Here is a 21,656-nt window from a genome sequence, read left to right on the forward strand (position 1 = left end):
TGAGAGTGAAAATTTTCTCTCATGCAAATTGTCTCTTTTACTCCACATCCCCAAGCTTAGCTCAGTTAATGCACTTATGCATCACGGATAATACCATTTTCCCCCAAAATAATGGTTTTTATTTTAAAAGGTACTAAGTCATGAAGCTAAAGCTCTGAAAGTGAAATCTTGCAACATAAACCAGAGGGTGGGAGACTATATTATGGATCATATGAACCTGAAGTTCTTAAATTATTGATGTTTCCTCCCAGAGCTAGCTTTTTCTTAAAGCTAGCAGAGTTAATTTTTTTAAGCATATATCTGATCATGCCACTCCATTGCTCACGAACCATCTTATATCTTGTCACCATATAAGAATATCCAAATGCCGTCACAGGTCCAACAAAGCCCTTGATAACCTGACCCTAACTTCCTATTTATTTATCTCTACCCATATACACCATGTGTTCCTAAGTACATTGTTCTTAAAGCTCATGGTTCTTGATTAATAGAAAACTCTTCCATTATCTTGGTATGCCTTCCCATCTAATTTTCTGGTAAACTTTAACTCTTGTGAGGATTTTGGCTAAGGGTGACCTCCTTTATGAACCCTCCTATAACTCCAGTGATTCTTTCATCCACGTGCCCCTCTAACACTCTTCACACACCTCTACTCTTAGATATTTTATACAGAAGTTATCTGTTTAGATGTCTGTGGGCTCCTTAAATGCAGGGATTATATCTCAAATAAGATGTATGTATTTCCAGTGCCTCATGTAGTGACTGACTTACAATAGATGATAAATAAATGGCAAACAATTGAACAACTAACTGAATATTTGCTTTATTGGAATTGTACTACCTACTATGTACCTTATTTCTATCTACCTAATAAGGCTAGACCAGCTTTTCTTTCAACTACATTGCTTTCTTCTGAGCCATGGAACCCAACTTTCAATGGTTATTTTATAAAATGCCTCAGAGAGAAATGTCATTTTTAATGTAAGTTTTTGTTACATAATTTTCTGATTTCACAGATGAAAAGATAGCAGTTATTTACATTGAGAGACTATTCGGTTTTCTTATATAATTATAAAACAGTTGACCCAGCTTTGCCAAAATCATTAATATCACTCTAGAAAGCAATGTATCTGACAATGTGCACTAATTTATAATTTCCTTCCCTTTTTTATTTAATAGACCAATGTCCAAGGCTTCATCTTAAAAATCACAATAATAACTTCAGTGATTCCTGGTCTTTCACAAGGTCAAAGCCAGGCCTAGCATGACCTTCTCTTTTTTTTTGTTTTTTCCCTTTCCCAGAACTGATTTTTTTCACCATGGCTTGTGCTAGTTCCTTCATTAGCCACGTATGAGGTTGAGAATATTGTCTTAGGACCTGGAGGCTTGAGAATTAGAACTTTCCACATATTAGTGATGATCAGAATCCAACATGCAGCAGATTGAATACGGCTGACAGAATTCTAACCCCTGGCAAGCAGTTCACAGGATCTGGAGGAAACTCGTATTTGTGTGTTTTCCATAGCGTAGTTTTTCTTACTTAGAAAAAAACCAATAGAGTATAGTGGAAGGCAAATATGCTACAAAGAATCAGCATTTCTTCCAGAGCCAAAGATGTAATTTTTGTATTATCTACCCTTTTAGATCTAAAACAAGCCTATTGTATGTCTATGTTCTTTGTATTGGCACAGATGTCTATATTCCTTTTATTACTCTGATAATCAAGAGTTGACTATGTAAAACTAATAATAGATTTCAGATTTCCTTCTGGAAAACACATAGCACATGTGAAAGGAAGGATTATTAACCAAACAGATCTTTGAGTTCCTAATGATTAGCATTTTCACAAGCTGCTGTCTTAGATGAAGGATTTAAATTATATATTACATAACTTCAAAGTATTTTGTATTTCTTCTTGATTTCAATATCCAGTAAATAGTGTTCATCTTTATGTCAATGTAAAGGAGACCTTCGCTCTGTTTTAGTCTCCGTGCCCACTGATGTTGCTATAGGACATTAATTTGCTATAGGGTTTTGTTTCTACTATTAATTATAATCCTCTAGAACTGATTAACATTACAGTAAATAAATTATATGTCAAATTCTCTAAGCTAGGTAGCAATATATTTGTTCCCTGAAGTTTCCATATAGAAAATTAAAAATAGAATATCAAATTCAGAATAAGCCTGGACCATTTTCCCATACTTCATATTTGATATATTCCCTTTCAGGCAATTATTAGCTGTTTTTAAAATAATCTTAGATATATTTATTTAAAACCAGATCTTTATGATTTGTTAAGAACCCATGTCATATGTTCATTATATTCTATCTTAGTAACCTCAAGCATATGAGCAATTATGGTTGAGGCCTTAATTATTGGTTATATACAAAATGTAAAACTACATTAGACACTAAACAAAAATTAGTTAATATTATCAAATTTATGAATAATACTAGATAGAGAAAGCTCATTTATTCATTTAACAAATACTCAGCATTTACAACGTACTAATGTCAAGATACTGGGTACACAATAATAGAAAGACATGTTCTCTGAAAACCCTTATGGTATGCAAATAACTAAAGTAAAATGTTATTATATTAGCATGATATGAACTTAGAGATAGGAGCATATAAGTCTGCCTAAGAGCATTAGAGATGGTTTTACAGAACAAATATTATTTGTCCTATGACTTGAGGAATTTATCAAATGGATTTTGAAGGAATATGGTGAAGAAAGAAAGGAATAAAGAAAGAGGTAGAGGAAAGTAGAGTTTTTAGAACCAGAGAAATTTGGACATAGGTCCTTGTTTTACCACTTATAATCTTTAGGTAAATGATAACCTTTCAGAGATTCCTATTTTTTTTAAATACTGTAGATGGCCATATTTAGCATAGGACTTTGCACATGTTAGGGACCCAATAAATATTGTCCCCTTTGCACCTATGAGCTTCTTGTAGGTAGATAAGACAGATGATAGTATCAACATTTTAAAGATGAAGAAAGTAAAGAAACTTGATTAAGGTCACACAACTAAGTAAGTGGCAGAACCAGGATTAGAACCTGTATCCTCCGACAAAACTTTTCCCACTATACTGCAACAAGGATTCCAGGCTTTTCCCATGCATTTAATTATTTATTCAACCAATAAATATTTCTTGAGCATGTATTAGGTGTGAGACATGTTACTATACATAGATGATACAGTGGGAAACAAATGGGCAAAGAGCTAAGAGTCCTGCCCTCACTGAGCTAAGAGTCCATCAGAGAAGGCAAACTTTATACCAGCAATTTCAGTAAATCCTAATGAATGTTGTGTTGAGCACATTTAGGCTCAGGCAAACTGTGTGGCAAGAAGATTTATTCTAACTGAGGCAGTCTGGAATTCCTATAAAGGGGGAGTAATATTTTTGTCAAGACCTAAAATCAAGCAGGAGTTATCTGGACAGACAGGAGATATTCTTTTTCCAAACAGTGGAAAGTTTGGCAAAGATTAAATAAGGATATGGGATATTCAAGGAACTGAAATTGATCCAGGATAGCAGGATCAGAGAGTATGAACAAAAGAATGGCAAATGGTGACAGAAACAAGGTTGGAGAGGGCTGTACAAACCACCTTAAAGAGTCTGGATTTTATTCCTAGGGTAAAGGGTAGTTTCTGCACTGCATAAAAAGCCTGTCCAGAGGAGGAAATTGGGTCTAAAACCTGACTCTGCTTATCCCAGGGAGGGAATAGTTAATTTATTTTTTTTTTAACTCCTCACAAAGACCTGTATAGGTTTGCTGTGGCCATAGCGGGAAACCACCCAAGGTTTTAAGCAGCAGAACAAGATGTGATTTGCACTTTTCCTTGCTCCTTCTAGCTATGCTGAGGCTTCTCTGAGAGGGGTCAAGACAGGGTAAGTGGGACTTGGCCTAGGTGAGTCGGGGGCAGCTTAGATCAGAGCTGTAGCTCTGGGGAAGAAGAGAAATGAGAGATGTTTAAGACCTAGAATTGATAAGACTTATGGTTGACTGTGGAAGCTGGAGGGGAGGGGGACAGGAGGAGACAGGGATGCTCACCACAGGAGCCTCCGGTACAATACCTAAGACTTCAGTGTTGAGAAAAAGCTATTGGAATTATTCCATGGTGGGAGGACACCCACGTCAGCTGAAATACGGGACGCAATAAAAGCATTTAAAAGCTCTTTGGGGCCAGGTGGCATGTCATTACACTTAAAGTAATGGTTCTTTTTCTTTCTTTGCTGGAAAAGCTGCATCCCTTTGATACTTTCATTTACTTCCTAGGCCGTTGTGTATTTCCATTTGGCTAAATTTGTTCTACAGGGACATTAGTTGTTACCTGACTTTAGTTTTAATTTGAAAGGGGGTGGGGGGACTGTAATTATGAAGACTGGGCACCTGATTCATTTCCTTGGGTGGCATCATGATTCACTCTCATTAAAGTAGTTTTGCTGTGCGATGTCTGATTCCTTATCGGTTCTGAATTTTCTCTGCCCTGTATGAACAATAAGATAAGTTTCTCTCATGGGTCATTCAGTGCTCTTCATCTCTACTATGAGTCAGATGTTTTGCATTTCAAAACATTATCCTGCCTACAATTTCCCTCTTTATAAATTATGCAGAACACTTCTACCAACAACAGATTCTCATTTACTGACTTTTTAGATTTGTATCTTATAAAACATGTTCTAGTTGTTTTGCTCTAACTTAGAAATTTTATGGTCAACAGTAAGGTACCATTCAACAGTAAGGTACCATTCTATTTGTTTTATCATCATTGTCTAAATATCAAGGTGCCTCATTAGATAAAGATACAAGCATCTGTAAGTAAACTCAAATACTGATGATTAAGTCATGTGAAAATCCTTGCCTTGATCCTGTGTCTGCATCTAGTTACAGATTTCCTCCCTTTCACACTCAGCCTCTCAGAGTTGTCTATGCTTCCTGGACTTGCTTTCTTATCTCTTGGTGACTCCTCAAAAACTACTCCACGATCCCACTGAAATCTGTTAGGTCCCCCTGGGATGGTCTCTTTCTAAATATCATGGACAAAGCCTTTATCTTACTTGACCAATCTGCTGCACTTAGCTTGTGAAACACTGTCTGCATGTGGCTCTATGACACCGCACTTTCTTGGTTGTCCTTCTACTGCTCTGGCCTCCATCTTGGTCTCCCTTTGTGAGTACCCCATGTGTGCCCACTCATACAAGGTTGCTATTCTTCAGGGTTCTAGATGAGTTTCTCTTCCCTTCCTCTGCAAACTGCTTCTGGATGATCTCAGCCACTTACATGGCTTTATTTTTCAATCATATGCTAATGTTCCTCATAGTTTTATCTCCAGCCCAAACTTGAGTTCAAAAATTTCTAAATTCATCTTTCTCCTTGACCTCTGCACTTAGACATTCCACAGACACTTGAAAGTCAACATGTCTGTGTTAAGTTTCCTTCCCAGGGCTGCCACAAAACAGTATCACAAACTTGGTGGCTTGAAACAATAGAACTTTATTTTCTCAGGTTCTGAATCCTACAGGTTTGAAATCAAGTTGTCAGCAGGGTCATGCTACCTCTGAAGGTTTTCAGGAAGATCTTTCCTTTCCTTGGCAGGTTCCGGGTGTTGTTTGGCTTATGGCAGCCTGACTCCAGTCTGTCCTGGAGTCAGGACATCTCCTGACTCCAGTCCTCATCTCCTCATGCCTTCCCTGTGTTGCTATGCCTTTTCCTCTTGTAAACATACCAGTCATTGGATGGGGGAGCCCACCCTAAGTGTCTTTATTTGTTTTGTTTTGTATCATAAGCTTCATGATTATAGAGATTATGCTTTTCCACTGTAATCTCCATCACCTAGTACAGTGTCAGTAAATGAATTTTTGCCTAATGTTTATTTAAGAGTAGGATGAAGGAAAGAAGTAAAGCAATTAATCAACAAGAAGTAGGGGTGCCTGAGTGGCTCAGTTGTTTAAGCATCTGCCTTCTGCTCAAGTCATGATCCCAGGGTCCTGGGATCAAGCCTAGTATTGAGCCCCACTTTGAGCCCTTCATCAGGCTTCCTGCTCAGTGGGGAGTCTGCTTCTCCCTCTCCCAGCTCCTGCTCTCTCTCTCTCTCTCTCTCTTGTTCTCTCTCTCTTTCTCTCAAATACATAAATCAATTAATTAAAAACAAACAAGAACTAATCCAAAAAATGATAAGCAAGCCAAAGTAAGTTTAGGTGTGAATTTTTAAAATATGGCCAAATGTAATTTTTTCTAGTCAATGTACTAACAATACATTTAAGAATTAATCAAACCTGGGGTGCCTGAGTGGCTTAGTCAGTTACATGTTTGACTTCAGCTGGGGTCATGATCCCAGCCCCCTGCTCAGTGAAAGCCTGCTTCTCCCTCTTCCTCTTCCTGCCACTCCCCTTGCTTGTATTCTCTCTCTTTCTCTCTGTCGAAATAAAAAATCAAAATAAAAATAAAAGAGTCAAACCTTATTTTAAGCTCATTCAAAACTTTCTTCTATATTCTAGCAAAAATCCTGTGGTTCCCACATATGCTAGAAAATACAATTTTATTTCCCACTGCCTATTTTTATAACTGGATCCTTTCACTCTTCTTTATTAATGAAAGAGTATCACAGGATGTGATATTGTTTCCTAAATATTTCTTGAACACATCTCCAAAAAGGACAAAGTTAAGCAATCACTAGCAATCTAATTACAAAAAAAAAAAAAAGGAAAATTAAAAGAAAGAAAAAAACCCTTTATATTCTAACAAAAGGTCTCCAGATGTCAGCCTGAAAGAATGAAAGAAAGCACCATTTGTAATTTATATCTTCTTAATTTTAAAACATTTAGGCATCCTTACATATATCTGGTATTAGCCCTGACTATTTAGGCAACCAAGGGGTTAAAAATATAAAAATAAATTTTCTCCCGTGGGAAAATCTGTGGTAGACCCCTGTGCTTGTAATTATTGAAAATGCCCTAGGTTCAACTAAATCAGACTAAGTTGTATAGGTATTGATGAGAAGTAAAGTGGGAAGTGCCTCACTCTCCCTCAGCATTCATTATGTAGGCAAATAAGGATTGCTCTAGGGAGTTAATTGTATTCCTTACAAGAAGGCAAGTCCTTAAAAGAAATTATTTCTTGGTATTTTGCTCTACTTTGCTTTAGTGCTACTTAATGGTATTAAATTCACACAACTTTCAGAACACATAATTATCATATTCACTAATTAAACAGAAAAAGTCAACCAAATTAGATTTAGTTAGGAAAATGTCTTGGCATAACCCAGTGGGTCTGCTTAGATTTATTGTCACTAAATTATCCCAAGTAGACATTAGCATTCACAGCTTAGTATTTATTATTCTTCTTCTATTTTTACTTAATTTTGACAAATTCAAGGCAGAGGATTCTAGGTTTACTGTATTGTATGGGGGCCTCTAGGTACTTATGTAACTACTTCGAAGGCCTTATGTAGCAATTTTCTTCACTCAACAGGATTCATTTATGAATTCTGAGTAATTTTAGAGTAGTTAAGACAGTGTCCTTCATTTTAGCACAAAAGTTATCATTTTCAATTAGATTTTTATAGGCAAATAATCATCATTATTACTAAGAAGTGTTCTACATATTTTAGATATATTAACTCATTTAATCCTTAAAACAGTAGTATCTAGGTACGTACTATTGTCACCTGTGATTTACAGATGGGGAACTAAACCACGGAGCCTTTAATTGACTTGCCTACATGTATTTGGCTAGAAGAGAGTGGAACAGGAAATTGCTTCCATACTTTCTGACTCAAGGTCTGTGCTCTTAATCACTATGTTATCCTGCCTATCAGTAATCTTATTATATCATGTTTGAATATATTTTAAAAATACATACCACTTTTGCTAATTATAATTGTTATTAATTTGTATAAACTTGATCCCTTATTTCGGAGTTCTTGAGACTATAACTAAATCTAAAGAAACAGAACTTTTCTTTCTGATTTCCCCCAATGCTGGCAGTATCTGAGTATATTTAGGAAGGAAGGAACTGCTAGTTAAACTTCTTTTTCCTTTATTCAGCCAGTATTTATAAAGCACTTATTTTTTTAAATTTGTTTATTTATTCATGAGAGACAAATGGAGAAGCAGAGACACAGGCAGAAGGAGGAACAGGCTCCCTGCAGGGAGCCAGATGTGGGACTCGATCCTGGACCTCAGGATCACGCCCTGAGCTGAATGCAGACATTCAACTGCTGAGCCACCCAGGCATCCCTATGGAATACTCCTTTTGCTTTGGTCACTGTTAGGCACTGGGATACAGACATAAAAGTCTTAGTCCTTAACTAAAAGGAATTCAAAGCCCAACAAGTTTTGCTTAATAGAGAGATAAAACAATATATTTCAGCTTGTTGCTTACAGATTGAAGGGAAGGAATGTCTGGTACTTTAAAGAAAGAGATAAGATAATATGGTACCTCTCTGATGAAATGCCATTGCTTCTATCCATCTCTCTACATTGCATATACCATCTTGATGATGTGTCTTTTGCTTAGAGATATCCCAATAGATTGTCACAAGTAGACCCTAGAACTGACTCAGGTAGTTATATGTCATGCACCATGTAGGGATTTTTCCCATGTATTAACTTGCTTAATTTATTCCAAATGCTAGTTCTCTCTTATAGGTATTATCAACAATTAGTACATGGGGAAACAAAAAAATTAAGTAACTTTCTGTGGTCCGTGGTAATAAATGATAATAAAAAAGAGGATTCAAACTTATTTTGACTTGAAATTTAGAGCTCCTATGGCAGACAGCTAATTTTTTTTTTTTACTCTTATGTACAGGCCCAAATAAAACTGTGTAATGAAGGTCCAGAATCTACAAGTGCATTCTCTTATTTAAAAAAAAAAAAAAAAAAGACGACAGGCACCTGGGTTGCTTCGTCAGTTGGCATCTGACTCGATTTCTGCTGAGGTCATGATCTCAGAGTCATGAGATGGAGTCCCACATCAGGCTCCCACTGGGTGTGGAGCCTGTTTGAAATTCTCTCTCTCCCTCTGCCCCTCCCGCTGCTCATGCGCTCTCTCTCACTCTCTCTCTCTCTCTCTCTCTCTCAAATAAACCTTTTTAAAAATGAAATTAAACTTAAAATCTTTAATTTAGAATAGATGTTTCCATTGTTATATAAGAAATCACCCCAAACTTTACTAGGTTAAAACTATGGAAATTATTATATTATAGTTTCAGGACAGGCTTCTCTGATTGGTATTGTTTCAGAGCTCTTATGCAGTTGCAGTTATATGGTAACTGGTACTAAAACAGTGTGGGGCTGAAGAAGCTAGAAACTGGCCATGTAACTCTCTTTTAGGTAGTCCCTGAGCTTCTCCATGACATCTCCCTGTATAGACTAGCTTGAGTTCCCTTAAGGCATGTTAGTCCCAGGGCAGTTGGACTATGTACATGGAGATGCAGAGTTCCATTGCTAGTGTTCCAGATGCAAGTGGAGGTAATATTTTCTTTTTGACTTAATCTCAGAAGTCATCTGAGATCTCTCCTGCCATACTCTATTGGTTATAAGTGAGGCACAAATCTACCCAGATTTAGTGGGAGGGGAATTAGATTCTACTTTATGATGGGAGAATGGCAAGATTCTAGATGAACATGTGAGGTAGAGGATAATAGCTATGGCTATCTCTATAAAATACAATCTTCCACAGTCTACCCTCTAACTCAACAATTCACACCCCTCTCACAGGTAAAATATGCTCAACTCTTCCTAAAATCCCTTTAAAGTTGCATACCATTTAGCATTAGTCTCAGGTTGAGGTTCATCATCTAAATTAGGTCTAGATAGAGTTGACTCTCCTTAAGTAAGATATCTTAAACAAAGCACTTACAGTACCATTCCTCTTGGTCAGAAGTCTTGTGAACTAAAGAGACAGATTATCTGCCACCCACATGTCTATAATATAATGGTCAGATATGCATGGATTAACCACAGTATACACTTCCATTTTAAAAAGATGGAAAAGTCATCAGTTTGTAGAAATTCTGAATTCCAGCCAGATACATGTTGCCTGTTCTGTGAATAGGGCTTAGGTCTGCTCTCTGAGAGTTGTTCTGATGGCTTTTGGCTCTGCCCTCTGGGTTCTTATCCCCTCTGAGTCATTCTTTCTTTTTATAAGTGATCTCTGTATAAAAATAAATAATCTTCTCAGTTTGATTCTTGCCCATACTAGTTCTAGGGTCCAAAGACTTTCTTAAATTTTGCACTGTCCCTATTCCTTTTATTTTTAAAATGACAATGGATATCTGAAAAGAAATACAGTTTTACTTCCACGAGACTGGGGTCAATCTCAGATATTGTAGAAACACAAAGGGAAAATGTCAGTGGCAATCTACTTTATTGACCACTAAAGCTTATTAGTTTATTAATTAGAATAACTATGCAATACCAGCAGAGAAATATGTCCTTTTTAAAAGTTAAAAGTTATATTTTCAAGGTTGGTCTTTAAGGAATCTCAGAATTATTATGGCACATTAAGAGAAGATGAGTTTTCTGTCAAACACATGAGAGTAGACTTTTCTGATTGTTTTAAAAGCTGTCCATAAAATGAAATGAAGCAGGTGTTTTAAAACTTACTCTTTTATGAAAATGTCATAATGCTCATACTATAACCTTCTGTGATTTTTAAAAATCAGCATTTAATCAACATGCTAATAGTATTCCAAATAAAAAATTACTTGTAAATATTTTTTCAATTGTGATCAGTCCTAATAAGCTTTATTATAGAAAAATTGATTTAGTTTGCCCAGGATTTTCTTGGTTTCAAACTGAAAATTCTGTGTTCTGGGAATGTCATCCCAACCACAGGTCACTTAAACACATGTTGCCATAAATACACAAATACAAAACCAAACCAAAAATAAGACTATGAATATGACTCATGAATTTTCAAATTTAAGTCAAAGGGGGAGGAATTAGATTAATTATATTGATTATAAGAGTATGATATTTGTAAAAAGTCTCTTTAAAAGAAAAAAATTCAGGAGTGCCTGGGTGGCTCAGTCAGTTAAATGTCGGCCTTCAACTCAGGTAATGATCCCAGGGTCCTGGGGTTGAGCCCCATGTTAGGCTCCCTGCTCAATGTGGAGCTTCCTTCTCTCTCTCTTTCTCTGCTGCTCCCCCTGCTTTTGCTCCGTTTGTCTGTCAAATAAATAAATAAAATCTTTGAAAAAAAGAAAAGAAAAAAATTCAGTGCTGCTTAACAATATTTTGATATAATAATAATCAAAAATTGCCTTAATAATAAAGATATTTCTGTAAAAATTCTTCATAGTCAAATATACTTAGAAGATGATTTTGGGAAATAACTGGTCATTTGTAGAATTTGTGCAATTAGGTTATTTTATTGAACTCACCTGTTTTTACTAGGGTGATAAAGTAATATAAAATCCTGAAAGGGGAGGAACTGTAAATAAAGATGATAATACATAAATAGATACATAGGCACAAATTATACACATATTGATGTTAAAACAGTGTTCTCAAACTTTAATGTGTATACAAGTCACTTGAGTATCTTGTTAAAAAATATTCTGACTTATTTGTTCTGGGCTGGGGCCTGAAACCACATTTATAACAAGCTTCTGGGTGACACTGATAATGATGGTCCATAGTTCACATTTCAAGTAGCAAGATAATTAGAAGCCACGGATATTAATGACCTAATTATTTAACCTAGGAGAAATGGGTAAATTTCTAGAAACATACAATCTTCCAAAATGAAATCAGGAAGAAATAGAAAATTAGAACAGACCAATGACTAGTAATGAAATTGAGTTGGTAATCAAACAAACTCCCAATAAACAAGAGTCCAGGACCAGATGGCTTCACAAGTGAATTCTATCAAACATTTAAAAAAGAGTTAATACTGGAGCACCTGGGGGGTTCAGTTGGTTAGGCATCCAACTTTTGATTTCAGCTTACATCATGATCTCAGGGTTGAGAGGATGGAGTCTTGGCAACAAGCTCTGTGCTGGCTGAGGAGCCTGCTTAGGAATCTGTCTCTCCGTCTCTCCCTCTCCCCCTCTTCCCTGCAGTCCATGTGCTCTCTCCCTCAAGACAGAAAGAAAGGAAAGAAGAAAGTAAGCAAGTAAGCAAGAAAGCAAGAAGAAAGAAAGAAGAAAGAAAGAAAGAAAGAAAGAAAGAAAGAAAGAAAGAAAGAAAGAAAAGAAAGAAGAAAGAAAGAAAGAAAAAAAAGAAAGAAAGAAAGAAAGAAAGAAAGAAAGAAAGAAAGAAAGAAAGAAGAAAGAATTCAAGCCAGCTCTCTGAGGGTCACTAGTACCAAGATCTTCCCATGACAATGTCTTCCATTAAGATTGAGTATGTTTTCCCAGAGAACTGCCAGTGTCTTGTCTCCAGTGTGGGAGGAGGCATCCACCTCTCTGATCTTTGTAGATATTTCTGCAAAAAAGGTTTGCCAGTAGGATTTGCTCAGCAAGTGAGTGCAGCAAGTGACCATGGATTCCCCCATCAGCTCTGTGACCCTTCACCAGGCAGGAGGTTATGTTGCCACCATTGGAACAAAGTTCTGTGCTTTGAACTGGGAAAATCAGTTAACAGTTGTCCTGGCCACAGTAGATAAGAGAAAAACAATTAGTTCAATGATGGGAAGCTGGATCCCACTGGAAATACTTTGCTGGAACCATGCTTGAGGAAATGATGCCAGCAGTTCTGGATCAACACCAGGGGTTCCTGTACTCCCTTTTTCTGACCACCACGCGGTAGAGCACTTTGACCAGGTAGACATCTACAGTGATTTGGATTGGTCCCTGGATCACAAAATCATCTATTACATTGACAGCCATTGACTATGGCCTGCAAACAGGAAAGCTCTCCAACTGCAGACATGCTTACAAGCTGGAGAAAGAACAAATTCCAGATGGAATGTGTATTGATGCTGAGGGGGAGCTCTGGGTTGCCTGCTACAATGGAGGAAGAGTGATTCTTTTAGATCCTAAGACAGGGAAAAGACTTCAAACTGTGAAGTTGCCTGTTCATAAAACAACTTCATGCTGCTTCAGAGGGAAGGACTAGTCTAAAATGTGTGTGACCTGTGTCCAAGGTTGAATTGACCCAAAGGGTCTTCTGCAACAGCCTGAAGTGGTGTAGTTTTCAAGATAACTGGCCTAGGGGTCAAAGGAGTTCCTCCCTAGCCCTATGCAGGATGAGTGGCCTTCTTTCCTACTAGAGGAACTTTTGAAGGCATGTAGAAAATTCTAGAAATGAAATTTCAATGTAGTTGCAAAAAATTAAAGAAATATTAAGAGGGTTACATTTTTATTCACAACTTTTAAAAGGTAGAGCATATAAGTAAGGGGCAGCAGGTAGTTTTGATAATATACTACAAGGCCTTCTGCAAAGGTGTTATAGAAGCTGATTGTCAACCAGGTGTTATAGAAGCTGGTTGTCAACCAGCTTCTTGATTCTTTGCAAATTACTAGAAGGGGAGAGATAGGGACCATATCTGTTCTGCATTCCATACTTATTACACATAAAGCTTCAAATACCCTAATAAATGAGTGGTGAAAAAATAATTTAAAAAATTTAAAAGTTAATACCCATTCTTCTAAAACTACTCCAAAAATAGAATAGGAAGGAAAACTTCCAAGTGCATTTCTGTGAGGCCAGCATTATTCTGATACCAAAATCAGATAAACACTATAAAAAAGAAAACTACAGGCCAGTATCTCTGATGAACATAGATGCACAAATCATCAACAAATTTGGTTTTGGCAAACCAAATTCACCAATACCTTAAAAAAATCATTCACCAAAATCAAGTAGAATTTCTTCCAGTGTTTCAAGGGTGGTTCAGTATTTGCAAATCAATCGGTGTGATGCATCACATAAAAAGAGGAAAGATAAAAACCACATGATCACCCTAACAATGCAGAGAAAGCATTTGACAAAGTAAAACATCCATTTATGATGAAAAACTTTCAACAAAGCAGATTTAGAGAGAACATACCTCAACATAATAAGGCCATATACAAAAAACTCACAGCTAATATTATCCTCAATGGTGAAAACCTGAGAGCTTTTCCTCTAAGATCAGGAACAAGACAAGGGTGTTCACTCTCAGTATTTTTATGCAACATAGTACTGGAAATCCCAGCTGCAGCAATCTGACATGAAAAAGTGATAAAAGGCATCCAAATTGATAAGGAAGAAGTAAAACTGAATATAAAGACGATCCTCTGAATGGAGAGAGACCACAAAAGTAACAAAGGCCAGAAAGGAACAGAGACAATCTATAGGAACAGCAATGTTACAGGTAATACAATGGCACTAACTTCATATCTTTCAATAATTACTCTGAATGCAAATGGACTAAGTGCTCCAATCAAAAGACAATAGGGTATCAGAATGGATAAAAAACAAGACCCATCAATATGCTGCTTACAAGAGACTAATTTTAGACCCAAAGGCATCTTCAGATTGAATGTGAGGAGGTGAAGAACCATTTTTCATTACAATCAAAAGAAAGCTGGAGTACCCAGGCTTATATAAGAAAAATTAGATTTTAAACCAAAGACTATGATAAGATATGAAGGACATTATATCATAATAAAAGGGTCTATCCAACAAGATCTAACCATTGTAAATATTTATGTCCCTAATGTTGGAGCAGCCAAATATATAAACCAATTAGTAACAAAATTTAAAAAACTCATTGGTAATAATAGAATAATAGTAGGAGACATTAATACCCTACTCATAGTAGTGGACAGATCATCTGAGCAGAAGGAGAAACAAGAAATACGTGTTTTGAATGACACACTGGACCAGCTGGATTTCACAGATATATTTAGAGCATTTCATCCTAAAGCAGCAAAATACACATATTTGTCCAATGCCATGGAATATTCTTCAGAATAGATCACATACTAGGTCACAAATCAGGTCTCAACTGATATAAAAAGACTGAGATTATACCATGCATATTTGTAGACCACAATGCTTTAAAGCTGGAAGTCAACTACAAGAAAAAATTTGGAAGGACCACAAACACATGGAGGTTAAAGTGCATCCTACTAAAGAATGAATGGGTCAGCCAAGAAATTAAAGAAGAATTTAAAAAAATACATGGAAGCAAATGAAAATGAAACATGACAGTTCAGAACCTTTGGAATGCAGCAAAGGTGGTCCTTAGAGGCAAGTATATAGCAATATAGGCCTTTCTCAAGAAACAAGAAAAGTCTCAAATGTGCAACTTAACATTACACCTAAAGGAACTGGAAAAAGAACAGCAAATAGAGCCTAAATCCAGCAGGAGAAAAGAAATAATAAAGATTAGAGCAGAAATCAATGAAATAGAAAAATTAAAAAAAAAAAAAGCCAGAATGGATCAACGAAACTAGGACCTGGTTCTTTGAAGAATTAAAAAGATCAATAAACCATTAACCAGACTTCTCAAAAAGAAAAGATAAAGGACCCAAATTAATAAAATGAATGAAAGAGGAGAGATCACAACCAACACCAAAGAAATACAAATATGAGAGAATATTATGAGCAACTATATGCCAACACATTAAGCAATCTAGAAGAAACGGATGCATTCCTAGAAACTCATAAACTATCAAAACTGAATCAGGAAGAAATAGAAAACCTGAACAGACCCATAACCAGCAAGGAAATGGAAGCAATCATCAAAAATCTCCCAACAAACAAGAGTCCAGGGCCAGATGGCTTCCCAGGGGAATTCTACCAAATATTTAAAGAAAAATTGATACCTATTCTTCTGAAACTGTTTCAAAAAATAGAAATGGAAGGAAAACTTCCAAACTCTATGAGGCCAGCATTACCTTGATCCCAAGACCCCACCAAAAAGAGGAATTACAGATCAATATCCCTGATGATCATGGATGCCAAAATTCTCACCAAGATGTAGCCAGTAGGATCCAAGAGTACATGAAAAGGATTATTCACCATGAACAAGTAGGATTCATTCTTGGGCTGCAAGGAAGTTCAACATCAGCAAATCAATCAATGTGACACATCACATTAATAAAAGAAAGGACAAGAACCATATGGTCTTTGCAATAGATGCAGAATAAGAATTTGACAGGGATGCCTGGGTAGCTCAGCAGTTCAGCATCTGCCTTCACCTCAGGGCGTGATCCTGGGTCTGGGGATTGTGTCCCCACATCAGGCTTCCCACAGGGAATCTGCTTCTCCCTCTATGTCTGTCTCTCTCTATGTCTTTCATGAATAAATAAATAAAATCTTTATTAAAAAAAGAAAAAACATTTGACAAAATGCAGCATCTTTTCTTGATAAAAACTCTCTGCAGTGTAGGGACAGAGGGAATATATCTCAGTGTCATAAGAGCCATGTATGAAAAACCCACAGCAAATATTATCCTCGATGGAGAAAAACTTTGAGCTTTTTCCCTGAGATCAGGAACACAACAGGGATGTCCGCTCTCACCACTGTTATTCAATATAGTACTGGAAGTTCTAGTCCCAGCAATCAGACAACAAAAAGAAACAAAATCCATCCAAATTAGCAAAGAAGAAGTCAAACATTCATAATCTGCAGGTGATGTGATACTGTATGTAGAAAACCCAAAATTCTCCACCAGAAAATTGCTAGAACTTTTTACACAAATTCAGCAGTCATAGGAAATAAAACTAATCAAAAAGTCAGCTGCATTTCTACACTCTAACAATGAGGCAGAAGAAAGAGAATTTACGGGATTGATCCCATTTACAATTACACTAAAAATCATAACATACCTAGGAATAAACCTAACCAAAGAGGTTTATTTCACTCATGAAAGAAATTGAAGAAGACACAAAGAAATGGAAAATGCTCCATGCTCATGGATTGGAAGATTAATTATTATAAATAAATATAAATAAAATATTGTTAAAATGTCTATGCTACCCAAAGCAATCTACACATTCAATGCAATCCCTATCAAAATACCATCAATATTTTTTGCAGAGCTAGAACAAACAATCCAAAAATTTGTATGGAACCAGAAAAGACCCTGAATACCCAAAAGAATGTTGAAAAAAGAAAAAGCCGGAGGCATCACTTCATCAAGACAGTGTGGTACTAGCACAAAACAGACACGCAGATTAATGGAACAGAATAGAGAACCCAGAAATGGACCCTCAATTCTATGGCCAACTGATCTTCGACAAGGCAGGAAAGAGTATCTAATGGAAAAAAGACAGTCTGTTCAACAAATGGTGTTGGGAAAATTGGACAGCCACATGTAGAAAAATGAACCTGGACCATTTTCTTATACCATACACAAAAATAGACTCAAAATGGATGAAATACCTAAAAGTGAGACAGGAACCCATCAAAATCCTAGAGGAAAACACAGGTAGCAACTTCTGTGACCTTGGCCTCAACAACTTCTTAGTAGACATGTCTCCAAAGGCAAGGGAAACAAAAGCAAAAATGAACTACTGGGATTTCATCAAGATAAAAGGCTTTTGCAGAGCAAAGGAAACAGTCAACAAAACTAAAAGTCAACCTACGAATAGGAGAAGATATTTACAAATGTCTTAATAGATAAAGGTCTAGTAATCAAAGTAGCAGAAAACCAATAATCTGATTAAAATGAGCAGAGGACTTAAATAGACATTTTTCCAAAGAAGACATACAGATGACAGACACATGAAAAGATATTCCACATTGCTAATCATCAGCAAAATGCCAATCAAACTCACAATGATATATCACTTCATACCAGTCACAATGGATAGTATCAAAAAGATAAGAAAAAACAAGTGTTGACAACGATGTGGAGAAAAGAGAATTCTTGTGCACTGTTGGTGGAGATGTAAATTGATGCAGCCACCATGGAAAACATTATGGAAGCTCCTCAAAAAGTTAAAAATAGAAGTATGTGATCCAGTAATTCCACCATTGAGTGTTTACCCAAAGAAAAGAAAATGCTAATTCAAAAAAATATCTGCACCCTTCTGTTTACTGCAGCATTATTTCCAAGATATGGAGGCAGCCCCATTGTCAATCAATAGATGAGTGTATAAAGAAGATGTGATGCACACACAGATATGCACACACACACACACACACACACACAGGAATATTACTCAGCCATAAAAAATAATGAGATCTTACCATTTGCTACAACATGGATGCACCTAGAGGGTAAATACTGTATGTCAATTATACTTCAATTTTTTTAAAAAAAGATGATATCACAGAGAACAATGACCAGATGCTTTAACCATTTGACACTTCAGCTAATTGAAAGGTTAAATATCACTAAATTGTACACCGGAAACTAATGTGACATTGTGGGTCCACTATAATAAAATTTTTTAAAAGTTAAAGATATATGTGTAGGTTGTATATGTGAGGTGAAGGATGTCCTAGATTAAATGAACAGGTAAACTTTTTTTTCATCAAAACAATCAATGTGTCCATGATTTAATCACCAACCTAGAGCTGGAGTGGGATATAGGAACGTGTTTTCTGGACAAACTCTCCAATTAACTAGCTGTGTGCCTTCTTTAAAGCTTTTGCAACTTCATTTTTTAATTTGCCAAATTGAGAGGAGATGTCACCAAGAATTGTTTGTTGAATATCGTCTAAAAGGCATCGTTGTGTAATTTAGTGCTTTGGTGTAAAACAATTTTGATCCTGGCATAATTCACAGTAGGAGAGTAACACATTGCTTGAACCATGCAATTTACTTTCGTAAGGAATATCCCTACGATTACTCACTGTGGTCTGAAGTGTCAGGTGACTTCTTTCTGAGAGGCCCTTTTATTGGTATCCTTGCAACTACACGGCAATTATCAGCATTCCTCTTCTCAGCAGAATCTTCTAACAAAATATTTAAACTTCTCAGATCTTAATCATTTCCACAGCTCTCCAAATGAAAGCACACTCTGAACATCCCCAGACAAAGTGAACTTGGAATTAAAAAGGGAACACAACGACCCCTTCAGAATAGTCATTTGTTTGTGATTAACAGGTGTACTCACCTGAGTGTGCACCAGAATCCAGGAGGAAAGTACATAAAAATTCCAGATGATTGAACTTTATGGTAAGGGATTTAAATCACATTTTAAATGTCATTCTACTGGGGATTCTTTTTTTCACAGCCTCAAAAGTTGGCATGGAATTGTTTTTTCACGTGTTAAGTTCTGATGTCTGTGTGTGGTCATAGTTGAGTCAATAAAGAGAGGATTTTCTATTGACCAAAACACTGAAGTTCAGAAGTTTATTTTTATACAGCGAGTGGTTTGACAATTCATGGATTCATCTGTCATGTCTCTAATTCTGTGGTTGAGAGCATTTAAAATGTACGTGTATGAAATTTCTTCATTTAATTTTTGTTTTTGGTTGTACTTCTTAGATTAGTTCCATGTGACAACGTTCTACCTTCTATTTCTTCATTTTCTTGGTGTCTTTCACCACTAACACCTAAGGACTTAGAGGAAGAGGGAGGAAGTCAAGGTTTTCTTCTTAGGTTATATAACTCAGTTTTCTCTCTCCTAGCTATGCTTTTTCCTCCATAGTCATGTATGGAAAGCAACATTATTCCAGTCATTTCTCTGGAAATGGTTTCTTTCTTTTGTTCATTCATTCATTCATTCGTAGGCTGAGCATGGAGCACAATGCAGGGCTTAAACCCATAACCCTGAGATCAAGACCTGAGATGAGATCAAAAGTCACTTAACCAACTGAGCCACCCAGGCATTCCCAATGAAATGGTTTCAAGTTCAAAGAGTTAACTACAAAGGAAGTTGTCTGTGTCCTATTTAGGAATTAATTGTATTTAGTGCTTAGTTTACTTATACTGGAGTCTTACTTGATTATACCTTTATAAAAACAACACAATTCAAAATGTGATTTGTCATTATCTTGCAGATTTGAGTCAGGGAATTTGCATTTAGGATTAGGAATTAGGATACGGTTACTATTAATGAAAATGATTATTTTTTATTGAGTTTTTACTATGGGTGAATCACCAAGTGCATTGCCGTATCTCTCCAAAAATCCTAGGAGGTGTCCATATTACAATCAACATTTCACAAATATGGAAAATAAGTAATTTCCCAGGTCAACAGTGAATGAGTAGCAGACCTCAGGTTCAGGTTCATCAGGTTCTAAAACCAGTCCTTAACCACAATGAGATGCACCAGTGGTTCTCATTAGAGTTGATTTTGTCCTCTCCCTTAAGGGAACATTTGGCAACTGGGGGAGTTGCTACTGGCATCTGGTGGGTACAGGACCAGGGATCCTGAAAAACATCCTATCATGCACAAGACAGCCACTCATAGCAAAGAATTATCTAGCTCCCAAAGTCAGTAGTGCCAACGTTGAGAAACCCTTATATACACAACTACTTTTCTAGGTCAACTAATAGATTATCCTGAAGCTTTGACTTTGTTTACCATGTAGCATTCAAGGTAAAACCTATCTACATTTATAGGCCCCAGGTGAATTTGAATTCTTTAACTCTGGAAAACAGAGTATATTCCATTGTGAAGTAGCCGTCTTTATTATTTGACAACAGAAAATATACTCTAACATATGAGCTGCGATTTAATCAAGGACAAGAACCTAAGTCAAATTTGTATTAAATTTACATTCAAAACTCATAAAGAAACAAAACTGAAAATAACAAAAAGACAAAGAAGGTAGGTTAATTTAGATCTTTAAAGATGACATTAGGAAAGTTTCCATTGTTCTGCTTTTTTCAACTAGAAAATTGGTTACCCCCCCCCCATTGATTTATATATTTTCCAAGATGATTATGTAAATCATATGATCAGTTCTAGATATTCCAACATATTTCTTAACAGCACATTCTAGTCTAGATCAGAATTACTTGAACGGAAAAAAGGAACTGGCAGCATAATGTAAACCCAAACACCTCACTAAGCATACTGTTAGTACAGCTGGCATATGACTTTCTCAAAGAAGGAAGCAGAGCCCTGATTTACATTCTGGCTTCGTTTTCTTATCTCAAGGTGGACTAGAGGTCTACTTCATTTCTGGACAAAGTCTTTCTCTACTATTTTACAGAAAGTCCCCATTCTTTAGAATCTAGTCCCCTCTTTATCAAAGTTAAACTTTTCTTTCTACCTTCTCCAAATCACTAAAGAGAATTAGTTCCTTGGTCTGAATGTATCAGAGTTGTAACATTGCAAGCAACAGGCATCAGTAGGATAAAAAAAAACAAGGCTTCAGAAAGAACTGTAACCATGTGGCGCCTGGCTGGCTCAGTGGGTTAAGATCTGCCTTCAGCTCAGGTCGTAATCTCAAGGTCCTGGGATAGAGCCCTGCAACAGGCTCCCTGCTCCATGGGGGAGCCTGCTTCTCCCTCTGCCTCTCCACCTGTCTGCTGACTTGTGCTCTCTCTGTTGAATAAATAAATAAAATCTTTAAAAAAAACTGTAACTAGAGCAAAAAGGGATATCTAGGGAGCAGACACTGATGAGAAAGTTTCTTCAAAATACCATTGTTGAAACAGATCAGCTTGAAAAAAATCTTCCTTCTTTGTGCCCTTCAATTAAAGATTCACATCCCTTGGAGAATCTGATATGCCTGGGTTCAGCCAAATTTTTATTCTTTGCCAGGGGAGGACAAGGCACTATAATTGAGAC

The 21,656-nt window shown here is 36.5% G+C and overlaps 1 protein-coding gene and 1 pseudogene across 13 annotated transcripts in view; both read left to right on the top strand.

Annotated features, from left to right (window-relative positions):
- Window positions 1-21,656, top strand: part of ANKS1B (ankyrin repeat and sterile alpha motif domain containing 1B) — a 1,017,748-nt gene that overhangs the window by 450,125 nt on the left and 545,967 nt on the right. The gene's annotated exons all lie outside the window — the stretch shown is intronic.
- Window positions 12,491-13,217, top strand: LOC121480961 (annotated as a pseudogene).

Source organism: Vulpes lagopus, chromosome 23, assembly GCF_018345385.1.
Source record: "Vulpes lagopus strain Blue_001 chromosome 23, ASM1834538v1, whole genome shotgun sequence".
Taxonomy (NCBI): Eukaryota; Metazoa; Chordata; class Mammalia; order Carnivora; family Canidae; genus Vulpes; species Vulpes lagopus.